Source organism: Rattus norvegicus, chromosome 4 (genome assembly GCF_036323735.1).
Source record: "Rattus norvegicus strain BN/NHsdMcwi chromosome 4, GRCr8, whole genome shotgun sequence".
Lineage (NCBI taxonomy): Eukaryota > Metazoa > Chordata > Mammalia > Rodentia > Muridae > Rattus > Rattus norvegicus.
In genome coordinates, this window is record NC_086022.1 from 47,893,992 (window position 1) to 47,916,008 (window position 22,017).

A 22,017-nucleotide genomic window follows, 5' to 3' on the forward strand; every position below is an offset into this window, starting at 1 on the left:
CTGTAGCGCTTGAAACCCTAAATGGGGCATCTATATTACCCTGAAGGCCCAAAGAATGCTGTGCGAGAAGGAGCAGAAACAAGTAATCCGGAAGAGAAGCATGAGATGCTCCCATTGGACACAACCTAGTTACTGCAATCATGAACACACGGCAGCCAGGGAAACCTGCCTAAGACTGAAGGCTTCAACATCACAGCAACCTCTCAGGACCGCACCTCTGCCTGAGGGGCTCTGGCCTATTAATATCTATGGCTGCTGTGAGAAGGGCAGTCATTCTCTTCAATGCCATAGCTACTGGGAGATTAAACGGGAAGAGGGAAATGTTCTGAGGGGAAAAGAGGGAGGAGAGCAGCCTAATAGGGGGTGAGGATAATCAAGACACAGTGGGCATTGGTATGAAAATGTCAAAAAGATTTTTAAAAGTAAAACAAAATAAGAAACATATGCCAGTCTACTAAACACTAAAGAATGTTTGTACAGATAAGCCAACTATATGGATATATGTAACATATTAACATATTCATGATTGAACATATATATACATATATATACATTTATAAGTAGATATTTAAATTTTTTAATTGACAAGTAAAATTATATCCATTTATTGTTTGTTTTAAAATTGAACAAATGGAGATGGAGAGATGATTCAGCTATTAAGTGCAGTGGCTGCTGGTCCAGACAACCCAGGGTCTATTCCCAGCACCCACACAGCAGCTCACAAACATCTGCGGTTCTGCTTTCATGGATTCCGATGCCCTCTTCTGGCCTCTGCAGGTACTAGGCACATGAGTAGTGTATATATGTTCATGTAGGTAAAACATCTATACATACAATAAAAAAATAAAAGTTTTTAAAATGGTTTTAAAAGTGAACTTTTAGAAATCTCAAAGATGTCTCACTATGTCCCATGCTTGGCACAGAATGGATGCAGGGTCCAAGCTGGTTCATGTATTCAACTTTGAGGATCTCATCCTAGGGGTGTAGGTCCCTACTTCAGATCACAGGCAGTTCTCTGACCCACCTGCATGAACTTTTAAATGTTTACAGTGAATGTGCAGAATGTGTAAGGTATTGGTAAGTACGACGGAGCTAGATAATGTAATAAAAGAGGATGGGGTATTAGGTGTGCACAGGATGGCAGTTTCCATGGAATGATTAGAGGACATCCTGCAAAGACCTGAAGAGGAGTCAGGGGAGCTACTGGCCCAGGTCTGTACAGAGGAACCTCTGCAGAGAAAGCAGAGGTATAGAGAAGCCCCAAGGCTAGACTATGCAGGAGTCTACTAAGGTTGCAAAGGAATAAAGGCATTATTCAGAGACATAAGGTGGGTATTAAGGTGCAGAAGAGGGATGTGGAACAGCTTTGAGGTTTCTAGAAGCCCTGTACCATTTGTTCAGAAAGACAGAGATGGCCACTTGAAAGCTAGGAGTTAAAGAATGATAAGTTTTAACAGGTTCACTGTGAGTCTGTGTAGTTTAGGTGAAATTTACCTATTTGGGGTGAGAATTCTCCTCCCCAAAGTCACAAACTAACATGGTGGTGGCTGGAACTAAATAGAGACTGTAAATGAAACAACTACAGAAGGAGGGACAAGTTAGGATATTACTCAAACAATTCTGATCAGGTGTTGGAATAGGCAGAACTATGTAACACACACACACACACACACACACACACACACACACACACACACACACACACACGGTTTCTGTGCCTTAATTCCTAGTTCCTATCCTCTATGGCACAAAGAGGTTTTATGTGAGTTTGAGGCCAGCCTGATCTACAGAAAGAGTTCCACGACTGGCAGGGCCCTGTCTTGAACCATCCCCCAAGGTTGGAGGCTGGGGGAATCCTTTGTAGATATGTTTCTAATTAAAGATCTTGAAATGGACAGACCATCTCGGATTATTACAGTGGACCCAGAGGTGATCCTAAGGGTCCCTGGAAAAGAAAGACAAGATGCCTTTTGGAGGGGAGGAAGGAAAGAAGGGAAGAAAAGAGGGAGGGCGAGAGAAAAGAAGAGAGGGAGGCAAGGAGGGAGAGAGGGAGGGGGAAGGTAAGACGGGGAAGGGGGAGGGAAAGACAGGGGTGGGGGAAGGGAGACAGAGACAGAGACAGAGATTGAGAGAGAATACAAGTCAAGGTCAGAAAGATTGGAAAGTTCCTTGTTGCTGGTTTTGAAGACAGAACAAATACTGACCATAGCCTAGCAAGGTGGGCAGCCTCTAGAATCTGGGAGAACTAGGAAATGGGAAAGTAGACATGACCCTGTACTTGAGACTGCAGTCCTCTACAACTTAAAAATAACAAGTTAGTGTTCCCTGTTAGCTGGTAAGCTCATTGTAGCTTGTGGCAAGTGAAGACTAATATAAAGTCATGTCAACAAAAAGAGTGAGATGCGGTAGGCCCAGGGATGTATAGGAGAACCAGGGTGAACTGGATTCATAAAGAGTTTGAATGAGAGGTTTGGGAGAAAGAAAGCAAGCAACTCTGATTCCACAGTTAATGTTATTTTCTCAACAAATATAAAGATGAATTGATTCTGGCTAATATAGTAGTGTCAAAGGCCTGATTAGCATAGATTCAAGGAGAACAGAAGAGAAGGACCTGGCACTAGTTAACAGAAAACGATGTCCTTGAGTTTTGCTTTGACAGGAAAGGGAAACATTGCAAAAGCTAGAAAAAGGAGGGTCGGTTTCAGGAAAGGTTTAAGGACATGGAAGAGTAGAGGAAACAGCTTGGGAGGGGCCCCAAGTGCCTGAAGGGTACAGAATGACATGCTAGTGGCTAGTGTGACCTGAGCAGAAAAAGATGTGAGCGTGTGAGCCAAGGTAATACTCAACGGGTGTGTGTGAGAGTAGGAAATGCTAAAGGTGAGTCAGCTCCATCAGGCTTAAGCTCAGAGAAAAGAAATCAACTGAGATCGTTACAAAGAGAAGAGGCTCTGAAGGTCTCAGAAGAGAGAAAGAAAATAACCTGGAAGAAAAAGATGAGTAATAGCCCCAGGAAATGTCATCCAAATGCCAACTGGTATACAAGGCCAATGAGAGGACAAGGCTGTGTATTGCAGGGAGAGCATACAGTGAAGCAGGCAGATCTTCTCTAGCCTTGCATAACCCTAGGGCCATGGGAATTAAGTAGGCAGAGTACTTCACAAGTCCCAGGGTTGGCCTGGTAAGGATCAGGAAAACTGGGGCATCTGAAAAGGAAGGGCTGAAGCAATTGCTCATGACATCTAAAGGAAAAAGGAAATGTCAGGACAATTGTGGCTTCATTAATGTTGGGCAGTGATTAATAGTATGAATCTTAAAGAGCATCTAAGGACACCATCAAAATACATTGAGAAAGCAAGCAAGAGGCCCAGTTACTCTGTATCTTTTGAGAGAGGGATTATTTGTGTTCATTAATGCATAGGGGGAAAATATTACTTTTGAGTGATGGAAAATTCCCATTGTTAGCACCATAGTGGCAGTTTATGAACATTTATTACTTTAGTAATTAGAGGAAAACTATAGAAGTAATTTTAAATAGCACAGTTGGTAAGATTGCTAGCAAATTATGCCAGTTACAGTTGTATACCCATAATTTATGACTTTCAGGTGGACATCCTGTTGAAGACAGTCATTTTCACCAATCATTATGATATGATATGTATATATATGCAAATGCCTCCAGGCTGTGATTTTCCATACCAAAACTTATGAAGTGATAATCATCACTTCAGAGCATCTGACACTGTCTGCACTGGGCCTGCACAAGACTGTACATGGTCAGTAATGAACAGGGAAGGGGCTCACAGGGCCACATCCCTGCCCTCTCACCTACTGGCTACTGATAAATTCTGGTGGAGGGCCAGTCTTTATCTTAGGTTCCCTATCGACCATATCCGTAGTAACAGAGATGGCCCTGGTTAACTTTGGTGGGTCACAAAACAAATATGAGATAAATACTTTTAGTGAAGAAGTGGGTTGACAGAATATGGAGAAGATGAGAGACGATGATGCTAAGATTAATCAGAATGTATTATATGCATGTACAGAATTTTCAAAGAGAAAAATTAATTTAAAGAAGAAAATGTAGTTATAGATGGTCCGTTGCTCGTCGGTTTGTGTTCAGATGATACTCACACAAGGAGATGCAACCCATGATGGTTAATTAGGCATCCTTTCTGATTTGCTGATGGTAGTGTGATTTTTTGTTCTTAAATGTTTTGAATAGATTCACAGACGACAAAAAAAAGAGAGGGTGAATCTAATCAAAATTCATTTTAGAAATGCTTAGAGAATTAATATAAATATTAAAATTTTTTAAAAAGAAAGCAAAATGATTTTAAATGCTTGATTGAAAAACAAAAAATACAGAACCACAAAACTATTATGGGTAAACTGTTTACAACCATATAATGGCAGTTAAGTCTACTGAAAAATTTCTAAATCAGTAATTTAGCAATCAAATAATATATGCTTACATGAAAAATAGGGAGTGTAATTTTCTGGTAGGTGAAGAGTTAACAGTTATTAAATAGAAAAGTCACTCATAGAAAAACTAATCTCTCACAGAGAAAGAAAACAAACAAGAAGATATACAACTTTAAAATATCAAAGTCCTGGAGGGGCTAGAGGGGTAACCTAGATGTTATCATAAATATTTTTGTTTATAAAAACATTAAAAGCTCTTAATTATTGTTGTCATTCGGCAACCTCCATTCCTCAGGAGAAGAAATCACAATTGGAAGGCAAGCTTGCCTAAGACTCTGACCTTTTGTCTATAAACATATCCTTCATGCTACCGCTCCCATCCTAAAGGGACAGCTTAACTTGTGATGAAGAAAAACTGTGTTCAAAGTTCATCAAAAGTTGTACTTCTTTACAGCTTAAAAGCAAGTGACTTACAGACAATTGGAAAACACAGAAAATCAAAGACCTATAGAAATGCATCAACAAGGTCCTACAGAAGACACAATTCTCTAGAAGGCAGAAAGACCTGAGTAACACACTTTCAGAAGACAGTTAATGAAGAGCTGATAACATTTTAAATTATTCAGAAAGTGTCAGGAAAAAATGCAGTCCAGACCGACTCTGCAAGCCATGAGAAGCATCATATAGGGAACACGTAAGTTCGAGGATGAGTACACAGAAAACTGTTAAGCTTGTGAGCCCGTGGATTTCCAAACAGAAGTCCAAACTGAAGTCAGCTGGCTGGGAGGAATAGTCAAAAATACCATTTCACTAGTATAGCAAACTTTTCTGATGTCACTCAGCAGAGTTTAAAACTCTAAAGTATGTCCATAAATTCACAACATAGGGACATTGGCATCACAAGCAGCCACCATATATCCTGGGCAAAGCCATTAGAAGCTGAAATCATCTGACTTCAAGTCTCATTTTCTTTCAGAAGCATTGACATAACTGTTTGCATTCCATGTTCAAATTATTACAGACACAGTGCCTGACTGTATTTGAATACATACCATCTACTTACTTGTTTAGCAGGAAAGAGAAACAGGAAGTGAGATGGCAACCCACTGGCCAAAGACTGGAAGGTCATCCAGCCCATCCACTTTCTTCAATGACCCATTTGAATTTATTCCCAAGGCCAAAATCCCCAGTGCTGCCACTCCCCATTTAACTTAGCCTTCACCCAAGCATCCTACCTCTCATACTCAAGAAACAACCTATAAAAAAGCACCCATTTATCCTCAGATGTGACTTTTTTAACCGGGCCACACCTTCCATTTGAAAAGGAACAAAGAAAAACAAAAGAGGGAGAGGGAAAAGAGGGAAAGGGAAGAGAGGGAGAGGGAGAGGGAAGGAAAGGGAAAAGAGGGAGAGGGAGAGACTGAAGAATGAGACTGGAGTTTGCCTTTCCTGAAGTAGCTTTTTTTTTTTTTTCATGTTAAAAACAACACTGGCTGGCCACCTGCCCTTAGCTGACTGTTTTCCTTTCCCTATCAGGAAGCATAAAGCCCTAATCCTTTGCATTCACTAAGCAGTTAACACCTTCCTTTTTTTTTTTTTTTTTTTTTTTTTTGGTTCTGGGCCTCAAGTAAGTTTTTTGTTTTTGTTTTTTTGTTTTTTTTGTTTTTATTTTTAAAGAAAAAGGATGGCCATTTAAGAGATTTGTAATATCTGTTCTAATTTTAATACACATATGTGTGTGTATTCTCTATTTTTTCATTTTTAATCAAGTGTAAGCAAATTTTAAAAAATGACATCCTATACATTTATTTTTTATCTTAGTCAAACAAGCCAAGAGGGCTCCTTCAGGACTACTTCTGTAAGCTTCTTCCAGAATGAAGCTGGGATGTGCCACTTCAGGAGTGGGATGATGGCTTTCAGAGGAGCAGACCTGAGATTGTGAAGAGTCACCATCTGTCCTTCTCACTCCAAATTCTTCAAGAGCTGTTCTGCCTGTGGCTCCAGCCATCAACTGCTAGCCCTCTTGCTTCCTAGGCACAGAGCTTTCTAGCTGTTGGGTTTTTCCAAGCACAGTGTCTTTCTTTACACAGCACTCACCAGTGTTTTTCAGAACAGAGTTTGCATCAGAGTCCCAGGGAAGGGCTTGTAAAAACAATGCTTTCCTCCTCCTGCAGAGTCTCCAAGTCAACTTATCTAGGGTGGAGCCCTCTAAGAATTTGCATTTGTAACAAGTTCCCAGGTGAGGCACCTGCTACTAGAGAGGAAACCACCCAGGAGAACAAATGCCCCAGATCTCTCCATTGTCCTGGTTCAGAATCTCCAGACACACTGCCGGGACCATCCACTATGGAGATAGACATTGCAACCTGGAATTTAATATCTTCTCTTTTCATATAGTGTTTTAGAAATTCTTTGAGCATTTCATACATCCATACAATGTATTTTGATAATATTTATCCCTACTTGTCCCCAACTCCTTTTCTTTTGAGATACAGTCTCACTACACAGACCAGGTTCCATTTATTATCCCCTTGCCTCAGCTCAGGTCTACCAGTAGTCCAAGTCTGCACCACTACAGCAAGGTTGCTACATCAATCAACTCTCTGTATTTTCCTCACAATTACTTTCTCTTTGTGTACAGAGCACACAAACATCCTGGATCAGGCTGTTCAGATTCAGATACACATCCCCCTGATCTCTGAAGTAGTCAGTCTTCAACAGAGTCCTAGAATGCCAACTCTTCCCAGAAGTCATTTATAACGCACCTTAATTAGAACCTTCACTTGTACTTTTATAACACTTACACAAGCCTGCCTTACATTATCATTAGTGGCTATTATCTAGCTCTTTCTGCTAATTACACAGGTGAGCAATTAAGAAGATACACCAGTGTCAAGCTTACCAGACACTTTGCTGTGTGGCACAGAACATGGCACTTGACTGAGAGCCTTGAAGAGATGATAGTATATCTCTCTGAAGTTACTTGTGGGGAATAAATGAGCTAATTCACATAAAGTACTAAACAGCATGATTAGCAGATAGAGCTCAGGAGATAATGGTAGTAGTTTCCTGAAAGTGTTCATTATCCTCGAGTTCCATGGCATTATTATGTGGTCAGGTCTCTTTCTACCTTCAATAATGTTGATGTGACTGTTTGACCAATAGACTGAGACAGACAGTGGCTGTGGTCTAAGCTCTCAGAAATGAGTAGCATCTACCTGAGGAAGCTCCCTGTTGGATCCTTACCACTGTGTGATAAGGAAGCCCCCCTGGCTTGTAGCCTTCACTGAGCTCCCAACAGACAGAAAACACATAAGGGAGCCATTCTGAACACAGATGGTCCAACATAGGTGCTTTGTCATATAAAGTAGAGATGGTGAGCTGTCTTCACCCAACCTAGCCAAAACTGTACATTTCAGAGCAGAGGAAATGGCTCATTATTTAAAATTATGAAGTCCTAGAGTGCTTTATTATATAGTAATAGAGACCAAACAAGAACCTGGTCATACATCTGCATATTTTCTGTCCTCAAGCAGAACACGTCTACTGGTCAGAACCCTGCAGAGGGCTCAGCACAGGGTTCAGACATTTCTAGAGGGAAAAGTCTGCTTGGCTTTCTCCTTGCATGAGAAAACATACAATTTCCCAAGAAAGTATTCCTTTTAACCTGAGAAAAGTGTTACCTTAGTCAGGTGGACTGAAGTCCTCAGATAAAAGCCTCAGCTGTGTTCCAGGGTCTACAAAACAGGCTGACTAGATAGGATTTTGGAAAAGCATCTTGCACTTACCAAGACTTGTTAATTATGGTCTGTGACCTTTCCCAAGTAGTAATTCCCAAACAAGAAGAATTGTCTAGTTGGTGCCACTTTCTTACCACCCAGCACAGCACCTGAGTTGGTGGTAAAACCCTAAGGAATCTTCATTAGTTAAATGTTGAATGAAGGCTACTGAAAACATGTTTGGGAGAATGAGAGCAAGCTCCCCCAACCCCCGCCCCGCCACCCCAGGAGACACAAATAAAAAGTCTTTAAGGAAAAACCAACAGCAAAACCTTCTGTCCTGATATCAAGTTGCTTTGTGAACAACTGTTTTTTCTTAGAAGTTAGGAGCCAATGCACACATACACTGGAGTAATTAGTTTGAATAGCAATCCCAGGTCTTATCCAAGTCCCATTAATCTCCTCACAAACACATACATACAATGTGTCACCTCCACTTAGAGTCATCACCTTAACAAATGTCAATTGTAATTGCTGCCTCAGATCAGTTTTTCTCCCTTTCTCTGTCAATCTGTTTCCAAAAGAGGCCAACTTAATCTCTCTTAAACACTATTTTTACCATATCCCTTTTCCTACCCCAGAGCCTACTGAGAATCTCAACTGTCAACTGCTTGGAATTTAAGCTCATTAAGAATTCAACCCATTAACAATGCCTATTAAGGCTTTCTAAAATTCTTCCACTAATTTCCCAACCAACTTTTTCCTTCCCCAAACCCTCCTGACACCTTATTACCACTTTCTAAATGGGAACAAAACTCCATGGAACCATTGATATAGTCATGCTGAGATGTGGTTTCTTAACTCTGTCTGTGAGACTGTATTATTTTTGTCAAGATACTTGAGCAGAAAGCTCACTGCCTTTATATTTTTGGATCTGGCTATACTTAGGATTCTCTTGCCTTGGCCTCTAGTGTTAGGGTTCCAGGTATATGTCACCATGCTTACCTGATATATTTTCAGGGTGTCACTCCAAGAAGGAGGGGACACTCACCAAGTACTAGTCCTCATCACCTTCATGCTTTCACAGGTTATTTAGAGACTTCTTTAAAATAATCTAAAACTTAATTCAGGGAGCTGATCAGATGGTTTAGTAGTTAAGAGCACCAGTGGCTCTTGCAGAGGACCTGGGTTTGACACATCACCTACACCATGGCTCATGTAACTCCTGCTCTATGGGGATCTGATCCCCTTTCTGACATCTACAGCAACCAAGCACACACATGGCAAACAGACATACATGCAGGCAAAAATTCTTACAATAACAGATTTGACGTTAAAAAAAAGCTTATTTCTATTGATTTATATTTTGTGAATGTAACTGCATTTTAATATTCTAATTACAAAAAAATATTCTAATTACTTAAAACATCCAACTTTTTTCATGGATAGTGCTTGTCATTCCTCTGGCTTTCACCATCCACCATCCCTAGATAGCCATAGCTGATATGTATGGAAGAGGGTGGCTTTAGGGCAAACTCCTAACACATCTTCAAAGTGGTCTTTCATTTTGAATATGCTAAAACAAACCAATTGAAGAAACTGAGCATGACCACAAGAGTTGAGACTAAGCATAAAGAGAGGTCTACCATCTTTTCTACTTGAACTGTGACTTTGTAGTGAGTATGCTCAGGAATGTTCTTGAAGGAGTACACTCTGGTCCTGGCCTCAAAGTGATTTTGGTGCATGGGCTTCCTGTAAGAATGCCACACTTTGTGAGAGGAAGGGGCTACTTGGGAGGAATTTCATGAGCTTGTTACCTACTGCAGGTGATACATTTTCTTTACTTTTACATTGTTTTTGTGCTTGTTTTGACTTAAATTCACCAAGATGTGACTGTATTGCATTTGGTTACATGGCCACTTCTAATTGGCTGGGGTGGGGTGGGAGGTTATATAATGAAGTAAGTACAGGGAGAGTGTCTTAGTTAGGGTTTTACTGCTGTGAACAGACACCATGATCAAGTCACTGCTTATAAAAACATTTAACTGGGGCTGATTTACAGGTTCAGAGGTTCATTCCATTATCATCAAGGCAGGAGCATGGTAGAGTCCAGACAGGCATGGTGCAGGAGGAGCTGAGAGTTCTATATCTTCATCTGAAGGGTGCTAGCAGAATACTGACTTTCAGGCTGCTAGGACTAACTTATTTAAAGCCCACTCCCACAACGACACACCTGCTCCAACAAGGCCAAACCTACTTCAACAAGGTCAAACCTACTCCAACAAGGCCATACCTCTAAATAGTGCCACCCCCTGGGACAAGCATACACAAACCATCACAGGGAGAGAGGGAGTGATAGAGAGTATTAGTGTATGAACTTCTCAAAAAGAAAAGATCCTAATGTCTTTCATAGAAAGCAATGTAGGCCTGGATTTAACTACTTGATGTATTGCCTGCTTTCTTTCTTTCCTTCCTTCCTTCCTTCCTTCCTTCCTTCCTTCCTTCCTTCCTTCCTTCCCTTCCCTTCCCTTCCTTCTTTCCTTCCTTCCTTCCTTCCTTCCTTCCTTCCTTCCTTCCTTCCTTCCTTCCTTCCTTCCTTTGTTCAGACTCAAATCAAGAAAGAGAAATGCACTATAACAACAGGAGACAGGTTTAGTCTAAAGAGTGAGCAGAGAATTAGGACGGAAACAGCAGTCTATCAGCATTTCTGTGCCGTTCTCAGAAATCCGTCTCCTTAAGGTACACCGGGGGAGAGTTGACAGAATCATATCCTAATTACAGAGTACAAACTCTCTATGAAAATTAATGAAGGGCAAACAGTAACCAATGATGCTCTTTTATGGAGTCAGAAGTTCCATTCAAGTGAGATCCTGGCATTCTTGAGACTTCCTTTCTGTTTATAATTATCCACAATCTCTTGAAAGGGACCTGCAAACCACTAAACCTCAGAAGGCTAGCAATTCCTTGTAGCTACTGTGTAACATTTGGTATTTTCAGCTGGGTTTGGGGGGAAATCCTAGAAATCCAGAGCACTTAGAGTGAATAGAAGAAACCAGGTCAGGCAAATGCTTAACTTCATTGACGGAATCAGAAGTCAGATGGAAACTGACACACTTTGGCCTGGAGTTTCCATTCCTAAAGCATGGGTGTTGTCATTGACCTCCAGGGATTTCACAGAAAAAAAAGATAATGAATGTGAAGTATCCGGATTATAAACAAACCCTTAAACTGTTAAGTCTGCTTCCTTCTCCATATGCTTAAATTTCACCCATTAGATAATTTCAAAAACAAAAAAAGGGTCCACTGTTGATGGATGGGAGAAAGAAGTTATGGGAAAGTAACTGTTTTAGTTTAAAAGAACACAAAGCCTAGATCTGTGTTTTCTACTTTTAGATAGTAGCATGTATAAACAGAAGTATTCATGCCCATTTGAAAATAATTCCATCAAAAAGATCTAACATAATATAAATTCTATTCCCAAAATGTGGAGATGTGGGAAACAGTGTGACAGGCCAGTGAGTGGGGCTATACAGGGAGTAAATCACAAGTCTAAATTCACCATGACCAAAGTCCAAAGTTCTAACACAGTGCAGGACCCTAACTGGAGCTGTGTGGGGAACAGAGTGGCAAAGGAAAGACAAGTGATTCTCTGGTCCAATTTTCACTGTGCTGCTCTTCACAAGTTGCCAACACCAAGCGTTTTCAAAATTCCTAAGTCCTACTTGGAAGGGAATGGTTTTGTTTAAGAAAATGCTGTCTGACAACTGTAACAAAAGGCGTTACTCTTCCTAGAAGGCACTGTCCTAACTGACCAGCAGGCTTCCAGGCGGGAGCTGCTCCCACTGGCCCTTACTTTTCTCTAGCTAATGGCATGTGACTTTCCATAATGCCTGTCTGATCCCACAGAACCAGTTATTTCCAACCTGGCCTCAGGCTTGCCAAGAGGATGGTGGATTTGGCTGACTGCTGTGGCTCTTACCGGCCACTCTGATTTGAAAGAGTGTTGCTTCTCCCAGAAGGAATAAGAGAATACACCACAGAAGTCAGGAAAAGGGAAGGAACCAAGATCTGGCCTATACTTCTCATAGTTCACTGAGATGAAAAGGTTTGTAGGAAGAGTAGAAGGATCTTTTTATGAAGACAGTCTACTGTAGACTTGATTATAGGTTGATAAATTATGGTATTTAATCCTTATAGTACACACAAGTTTGTGGCTAGGCCAGGCCAGAGTTGTGACAATTAAATATCCATCCACCTTACAGACACATGTAAACTGCTGATCTCATATTCAGAACCTAATCAAATTATGATGATGATGATGATGATGATGATGATGATGATGATGATGAAGAACAAAAGATATGAAATAGTTGGAACTATTTGAGAGGACATGTACCTGTAAGTGGGGTTGTTGTCAGAGGGAAGACAAAAACATATTCATGAAACAAAGTGGAAATCATTGTTTTTTGTAAAATACAACAGTACAGCTTAGTTTTTCTGTCCAGATTTGAATATATAAAACCACGTCTGACTTACACTATATTAAAATTACTATCCACAGAGACTTTACCATTAAGACTTAGTAGTGAGATGGGTATGACATGCAGGAGACTGAGGCAAGAGGATTACCTGAGCCTAGGTAAATGACAAAAGCCTAAAAGCATAAGGAGGTCTCACCTCTAAACAAAACAAAAGAGTGAAAAGAAGTGAAGCCAGACAACATTACTTAAGGAAACCATCACACCCATATGAGATACAGTTCCATATTGATACATTTGCAATACGGAATCAGTGCTGGACACTAAGTAGGGTCTCCACTGTGTTTCCCAGAGTGATTCATCAGAAGGATTCCAGGATGATGTTTGTTTACTCCAACGAGTGCTGTTTCTGTGGAGCTGCTGAGTGATAACAGATACTCCAGTAGTCTACACAAATATATCAGCCTGCATGGATGCTTGAGGACTGAATGGATTCAGACCCTGTTGGAAGATGCCTGCCACTCTTGACAAGCTCCTCCTAGCCTGTGTAAAAGTAGTCTTTGGCCACTTACCCTAATCTACACAAAAGAGAGAGCTTAAAGGGATTTGAATACAACAAGTAAGCATTGGGCTGACACTCTTTAGGAAGAAGGCAACCAAAACAAAATCAAACAAAATAAAACCCATGTGATTTAAAAATCTAAAGCGAACTGAGATAAAATTACATTTGGAGAAAATAAAATTTGAAGACAGAACTTTGTGTTTTGAAAAGATGCCTGGTGGGGGACTTTCCTGATCAGTCTTAATTTAAACCAATCTGTAATAACACTCATAATCGGCTAAATCTCAATGATCTGAAGAAAACCACTTTGTTGCTAAGCAATAAAAGTAACTAAGAAGCAGCATTGTGTGGATGTCCTGGGAAGGGCCCAAGAGACTCGATTCTCACATTATCCCTGGGGACTTGCTGCAGAAGCACCCTGGCTCTCCTACGTTCCTCCAGCACTTTTGGATTGGTGATGTATTTAAATTATTTAAGTTAAATAAATTGAAACTTTTATTGAACAATTCAATGTACCGTAATTTAAGAAAAAAAAACCCATCATTTAGAAAATGCACACTAATCATTCATAGTTAAACATCCCTGTGGCTTCTCACTGTGATCAGGGTGATATAAAATGCAGACACCATGTCTGTCACTATCTGTCCACAGCCTTGTTTCCTCTCCTCTCATTGCATTCACTGTCCCTTCTGCAACTGATATAAATATCCCTCGTCCTTCCTTCTGAAGACCTTGTGCTTTCCACCTTTGCCTGAACTCGTTCTTCCAGCTGAGTTCACAATATGGCAGGTCTAGGGCTAAATTACCTTCTGTCCTCTAACACGTCGATCTAGATAACACTATCCCCTTCATTCTCCCTCATAGCATTTGTCTCTTTCCCTGCACAACAGATTACAATGTTAATATTATTTCATTTTCTTTAGAAAACCAGACACCATTAGCATGAGGCTGTTTCCATACTTTGAATTCCTATGTTTGGAATGCAATCTAACTTAGTGTATAAACACACTGAAAACCTAATTTAGATGAAAAAAAATGTAACAACAATTGAGTGTCAGCCAATCAGGAACAATCAAGCCTCAGGCAATCACTAGTTTGCCACATGATCAGCCCATGTTCAAATAAAACAAAGGATTAACTGAAACCAATCAGGCTACTCTCTTACTTTACTTGTTCTGTCTATAAAGACTCACTATCCATATAGCCCAGTACCTGCTTTGAACCCTCTGGTTACCCATTCCACAAGCCAACATTTTGTTCAGCTAAATTCTCAAGTATGACTGTCTTTTTTTTCTCTTGTCAGTTAAATGTCCATCTCTTCTTATGGAGTCTAAAGCTCAAGAGAAAGAAACCAGGTCCACATTTTCTGCTGTACTCATGATATCCGGGACAAGCAAAGAACATCACAGAGACAGTTAACATCTGTTGAATGAATGAATGCATATGCCTTCTCTCTTTCTTTCTCCTTTCTTTTCAATTACCACTTGAAATATAGGATATTGTTATCCTAACTTTATTTCATAAAACAGTGGTTGCTATGGCAGTCCTCTGAGAGGCCCCACCTAGCAGCTGACTCAGACAGATCCAGACTGATCTGGATCTGGGTAAAGCCAAACTGTGAATGGAGCTTTGGGGACTCTATTGAAGAACAGGAGGGAGGATTGTGGCCCCAAAGGGGATAAGAACTCCACAGAAAGACAGTCAAATAACCTGGACCCATGGGGCTTTCAGAGACTGATCCACCAATCAAAGAACATGCACAGGCTGGACCTAGGCCTCCCTATACATATGTAGCAGATGTGCAGCTTGGTCTTTATGTGGGTCCTAAACAACTGGAGTCAGGGATAGCCCAAAAGCTGTTGCCTGTCCATAGGATATGATCTTCTAGCTGGGCTGCCTTGTCTGGCTTCAGTAGGAGAGGAAATGTCTAGCCTTACAAAAACTTGAATTACAAAGGTGGGGGGATATCCAGGAGGGCCCCACCTGCTCAGATAAGAAGGGCAGAAGGCAAGGGTGGGGGAAGATTGTGGGAGGGGTGGCTGGGAGGGGTGCAGTGAGCCGGATGTAAAGTGAATAAGTAAAAAAAAAAATAAGTAAATAAAAATAAAACAATAAAAAAAATGATGGCTATAGATGGTGACATGAACTAAAATCTCAGCTACTTAAGAGATCAAGGCAGAATAATCACATTCTGGGAACAAATCAAGACTCTGACTCAAAAAACATCAGTATAGGGTTAGGGCTCAACCTCAGTGGCAAAGTGCTTGCCTAGAATGCTGGTTAGATTTTGTCAACAGGACACAAGTTAGGGGTATGTGGAAAGGAGGAATCTCTACTGAGAAAATGTCCCCATCAGTGTGACCCCCAAGGCAAGCCTGCGTGGGCATTTTCTTGATTAACAGTTGATGCAGGGGTGATCCATCCATGGTGGTCAGTGCCACTCCTGGCAGGTGGTCCTAAATTGTATCTGAAAGCAAGCTGAGCAAGCTGGGGAAGGGGTAAGCACTTCAGCTTGAGTTCCTGCCCCCAGACTCCTGCCTGAAGCTCCACCCTGAAATGAACCGTTTCCTCTCCAAGTGGCTTTTGGTCGAGGTATGTATTGAAGCAACTAGGAACAAACTGGAAAATTAAGCAAGGGCCTGGGTTCGATCTCCAGTACCACAAACAAGCAAGCAAGCAAATAAAAACAGACTTACAGTTTGACTCAGAAAACAGAAAAGGTAGAAGCAAATCTCCTAACTTCCCTGCTAACTGTTCTAACCAGAGGAAAAACGGTAGGATTCTGAGGGTGTTGCTTCGAACTCTTATTATCTTTCTCTAGACAAGAAATAACATTAATCATACATATAAGGAAAAATCTTCCACAAATCCCTAACTTGTAGCTTAGTCTTTGAGTGTTCAGATAATATGGCTAAAATGTTACCAAAAATATCTGAAAGAACATCTTAATTTTTCAGGTCATGGTGACTGGATGGTCCTTGTGACTGTTATCTTCAAGTCGTGCAAAAAAACCATAGCCCTGCCTTCCTCTGTGTAACTGACTATGCACTGCGCCCAGTTTGGAGGGATCCATCGCTGAGATCCACAAGTGCCACTGGCGGTTTGGTTTGCTCACAAATGTTTTCATAATGTGTTAGTATTCGGTAAGGAAGCTTTACTCAGTTAACTCTCTGGATCACTGACTGGGCCCAGACTGGTAACCTAAACACTTTGCTTTTCCAGCATCCTCACTGAGTCAGTAGAGTTGGACACTGACCTATGACAAAACAGACTTGAGTCCCTGGTCCTCCTCTACCACACGTAACAAACCCAGCAGGAGCAAGAAAAACCATGATATAAGAGTCAGAAAGCAGATGCTGTGTGAATGGACTATAAAAGGTCACGCATGAGCCTTGTGGCCCAGCTTTATTTTTCATAGTGGATCCCTTTCCCCCGCTCTCTAACCTACTCCCATTCTTGGGAGTTCTTTGCTTTTCTTACTAAATCAGCTCTATCTGCAATTTTCTGAGGAATTTCCAAATTGATTTCCAGAGTGGTTGTACCAGTTTGCCATCCCCTCAGCAATGGAGGAGTGTTCCTCTTTCTCCACATCCTCAATTACATGTGTATGTTGTCACCTGAGGTTTTGTTCTTAGCCAATCGGATCGGCGTGAGGTGGAATCTCAGAGTCATTCTGTTTTGCATTTCTCTGATCACTAAGGACTTTGAACATTTCTCTAGGTGCTTCTCAGCCTCTGTTGTGAATTCTTAGCTTAGTTCTATACCTCACTTTCTGACTGGGTTGGTTGGTGTTTCAGTGGTTAGCTTCTTGAGTTCTTTAGATATTTTGGATATTAGCCCTCTATCTCTACTTCTTACTACATTACCATGTATCCCTGGGTACAATTCTGGGGCACAAGAATCAAGAAACGCTAGTAGGTGACCTCTGGCCTCAGACCTGTGCTTATAACAGCACCTTGATTTCTTAGCATATAGAGCAGCCTTTTCCCTCTGTATTCTATTTCCTTCTTTTAACTCATGGTAAGCATTCGCTAAAGAAAATAAAATTCTCAGGAAGAAAATCGATAGTTTTACTTCCTTCTTACTAGACAAAATACAATAGTATTTTAAAAAATCACTGCCTATTTGCACTTTATGAAAACTGGTTTTGCTGCAGAAATGACTCAAATTCCGATCACTGCCTCCTCCTCCTTTTGGATAAACATGGAAACATCTTATCTCCATGGGCAGGAAAAGAAAGGATTGAATTTGTTTTCATAAATTCAGTTCTGCTCACCAAATCCATTCTTTACAATGCACAACATACACAAAACAAATATACTTTTGTCAATCAGTTGTCATTGTCAGCAATCATAGGGCAATTTTTGAAAGACAAAACCCTTCATGTTTTACTTCGTTGAAACCAATGAAAAGGCAGATTAATATTACATATCAACACTTAGCACACATGCTGTACAAGGTATGCTCACAATTCAGTGCTATTCACCGAGAGCTGTTTTTATAACTACTTCTGTCTGGCACTAGGGGCCCAGGTCAGCGGAAGGATGGGCACCTGCTTATTCTGTGGGAAGCCCTGAGTTAACTCCCCAGCACCATGTGTTCTATATCAAGATTCCAACACCGAGAATTTCAATCATAAACATGTTTCACTTTGAAAAGTAAAAGCACTTAAGTTCTGGAAGAGAAACTACACTGCAATTTTAAACAGTAAAATATGTGACATATTGGGAAAGGGTCATAAAATTTGTCAAAATGGGCATTTTCAGATTCACCTTTAGCTTTGAAGGGTCAGTGTTTCCCCCATGAAACCACTGTATCATAATGGGTTCAAATTATTTAGAGTACTTACGTTCCTTTTTTCCCCTCATATAAATTCTTTAAAGTGACATTTCTAGTGGTCAACACAACTTTAGAATGGTGCTGAGCTCATGGGAGCAACTGTGCCTCTCAGAGTAGACCTTCCTTCTCCTCACAGCTGTTGGCAATGCCCAAGCACGGGTTGGGGGAAGGCCAATGTGGAATGCTGCTGACTTTCTGAAGGTATATTGGACACTTTCTCCTCCCTTCAGAACCATCTAACCCAAATATCAACAGCCCTGAGGTTGAGAAAACCCTACTTTAGTTTAAATATCATTTAAAAGCCCAACGAGTAGGACCGGCTTTTATTTTTCTTGATTATAAAATATAAATCGAATTACAAAAACACTAAACACTGCTTGGTGACAATTCGAGAAAAGCAAAGTCTGGCATAAATGACACTCCTGGGAAGAATTAATTTTACAATATCCAAAGTCAAGACAGAACACTTCTGGTGTACAGTGGCTCTATTTCAGGCACTTTAACTTCACCTTGACTTTCTGCCTGGTATCTAGTAGGTATTCATTGAATACGTCTTTGTTTATCTTGGACAGGGTCTCACTATGTGGCTCGGCCTCAACCTCTCAATCCTCCTGCCTCAGCCTCCTGCAGTGCAATAGCAAGCATTTGCCACCCTGTCCAACTCCAGGAACTCTTGAGCGTGAGGCAAAGAAAGCTGCAAGCTAAGAGAGGCTTGCGGTTCACTCCCCCCCGACCCCGTCATCTTACTACACACTGGCATGTGGAGTGGCCCAAAATCAAGCTTCCACCACACAGAGGACTCCAATTCCCTCAGGAGGAGAGTGAAACAGAAATAATCCAGGCAGTTAAATGAGGACTTGGCAAAGAGCTGACTCGCAGCTCCCACCACTGAGCTTCAAAACACTAAGAGAGAGAAAGAAACTTCTACTGTAATTTGGGTCTCCTATACGGCTGTTTACACAACCTCTTGCATAGGTATTTATGCCATCTGATCGTCCCCAAGGTTACTGGAGCTGAAGGCTCATTTTACGTAAATAAATGCTAAAATGGCCAAGTTTTTAAAATTCCAATGCAAATAACTGAGAATCCACCTCCCACAGTTGGCCTATTTATAAAGTTAGAGAGGAGGATTTTCTATCCTTAGTACAGTCAATTTTCATTTATCTCCCGTAAGAAAAGGGGAAAGAGGCATACTGAACCGACTGATGTCAGTAGTCAGGGCTGCTGTTTTAAAATACAATCTTCTTCTTAACAGAAAAGGGCATTCTTAGAAGTGGGCCTGGTGATACATCCTTGCAATCCCAGCACCCAGGAGGCAGAGGCAGGGGGGAATCCAAGTTCACAGCCATCTTGGCCTACAGAGCAAAACAGGTGGAAGACTATTGTTTACAAAATTTTTAAAGTCATTATTGTTATAAAGCTATGGGATTTTTATATGGAAAGTAGTTTTGATCTTAAAAACAAAAGCATTAAAAATGCCAAGATACTGCTGGAGAGATGCTCAGTGGTTAAGAGCACTGACTGCTCTGCTCTTCCAGAGGTCCTGAGTTCAAATCCCAGTAACCACATGGTGGCTCACAACCATCTGTAATGGGATCCAATGCCCTCTTCTGGTGTGTCTGAAGACAGCACAGTGTACTCACATACATGAAATAAATAAATAAATCTTTTAAAAAAATGCCAAGATACATATTATAATTAGTCTTGCCCCAATCTTATATTTATGGACCTTTCTGAAAAGTCTCTTGCTATGTATCCAATGATCAATGAAATCGTTATAACTTGAAAGTCAAAACAACCAGGGTCATGTGATTTAGAAAGTGAAACAGCTTGGTCTGAAACACATTTCTTGGTTGGTTTGTTTTCCTTTTCTTTTTCTTTTTTAAAGATTTATTTATTTCATGTGAGTGCACTGTCGCTATATTCAGACACACCAGAAGAGGGCATTGGATTCTATTATAGATGGTTGTGAGCCACCATGTGGTTGCTGGGAATTGAACTCAGGACCTCTGGAAGAGCAGTCAGTGTTCTTAACCGCTGAGTTTAATTAATCTGGAGATTCAATTCCCATGTAAATGTGTACCTGAAACACATTTCTAAATTCTAAAAAATCTGGGTGCTTCACAAATCTAATGCAGTTCAGGGTATAAATTAGTTATCCCTTATTTCAGTTATTAAGCTCAAATATCTTTATTTTATACTTAAAAAAAACCAAAATGTATTTTATTTGTAAATACATGCTATACTGGTTACTGCTTAAAGAGTTTTGGTTCTTAATCTATAGATAAGTTTATCTACTAATAGGAAATAAAATTCTTCACACCCTTTCGTCTCAATTTCTGTCTGTGGCATTAATTGGCCAGTAGGCCACACTCTTCTGCAGTTAAGGAAATGGGTACTAGAAGGCACATTTGGACCCAAGTAAATATTTGACTAGTACAACAGTAAATCCTGACACTTGAGTCTATTCCAGGTACCGCAGGTTTGCGAAAATTCCATCAGTACCCACTCTTTAAACCAGATCTCTAAATATTGAAATAAATCATAAACATCATTTTGTTAAGAAAGCTTTTAAGAAGATCTCACATGCTGAATTCCATAGAGGCTCTCTGTGTCAATGAGAAAGGCTCCTGTATAAGCCCATGTGTGTTCCTGGACGTCTCTTTTTCTTTTAGGGCTTCACATAGTCGGTTTGTTTGATTTCCATCTTTCAACATAGGAGACTGGTCTTGGCTAGGGCCTCTCCACAGGCTATGCTGAAGCTGGGCAGAACATTTTTGCTTTCTTATCAACTGGCTCTTAAGGGGCAGAGAGGAGAGTCTGCCGCACATCTATGATCTTGTTTTCCTTCTTTTATTTTCTTGGTTCTTCAAGACCAGTTTTCTCTGTGTATCCCTGGGTGTATTGAAACTCACACTAGAGATGAGGCTGGCCTTGAACTCCTGTCTGACTCCAGGAAGTCCTCTTCAAACCTTTAAATGTACCTCAGTTTACTCCTCTCATTAGAATATGAAACAAAAGAGGAGTTCCTTTTTATCAAAAAAACAACTTATCTAAATTATTTTTAAAAAACTGAATTTTCTGGAGATTCAATTCCCATGTAGATGTGTACCCTTTCTTCCTTTAGTTCTTTCTTTCTGTTTGTTTTGTTTTGTTTTGTTTGACAAGAGGTCTTGCTATGTAGAGCACATGTGTTTCGAACTTACAGTGATCTCCTTGTCTCTGCCTTCCCAGTGCTGAGCTCCATTACCAGCAAGCCTGGCTAAATACACACTTTTATTTTGGGAACTTAACCAGAAGTCACTCACCATTTCAGTAAAACCACCTTACAGTATCTGAGTCAACATGATGGTAGGCGTGGATCAGGATTCTCTTTCAACTGTGTTTTTATAGCAAAGCTATAAAGAGGTGCAATTGGCCATAAGCTCATCATATCTTCAAGGGAACATGCACATAAATGGCAATTCACATTTTTCCTGTTTTTCTTTTATTGAAGATAGATTTTTTCCATACATTCTGATTACAGTTTACCCTCCCCCAACTCCTCTGAATCTCCCCCCACTTACTCTAAGTTACTTTTCCATGAGGGAGCAGGAAACGAATGTCATGATCCACTGAGATTTTTACTTTTATTTTTTGGCTCTTTATTACATCCTCCTTAAACATCCAGTTTATCCATAATGTCCATGATGGTTTAGTAAAGCACAACAGAAATACTTTATGAGCACGAGAACTAGGATTTGACTAGGGTTTAAACCATTCACTGTTCCATGTAAGTTTCCTTATAAGCCAGACACTGATCCTATTGAAGATATATACTTGATACTTGGGGAACCTTTTTGTGCTCTTCCAGTTGGAGATATTGCAAAAACCATAGAATCGGCTAAGTGTCAATGGTGTGTGTGGGCAGCGGAAAGGCACACAGGGCCAGTTCGTGTTCTACCTTAACACAGAATGGAAAAACACCCAAGGACAAGATGGAGTCCTGCATTTCTGT

General features: G+C 40.6%; 1 protein-coding gene and 1 long non-coding RNA gene across 7 annotated transcripts in view; one reads left to right on the forward strand and one right to left on the reverse strand.

Annotated features, from left to right (window-relative positions):
* Positions 1–21,682, forward strand: part of LOC120102241 (uncharacterized) — a 43,665-nt gene extending 21,983 nt beyond the window's left edge. The window contains exons 2-3 of the long non-coding RNA XR_005503483.2: positions 637–777; positions 3,604–21,682. This is a non-coding gene — a long non-coding RNA (uncharacterized LOC120102241). The remainder of the gene's footprint in view (positions 1–636; positions 778–3,603) is intronic.
* The window catches only part of Cttnbp2 (cortactin binding protein 2), a 163,732-nt gene that overhangs the window by 127,125 nt on the left and 14,590 nt on the right, over positions 1–22,017 (reverse strand). The window lies entirely within an intron of this gene.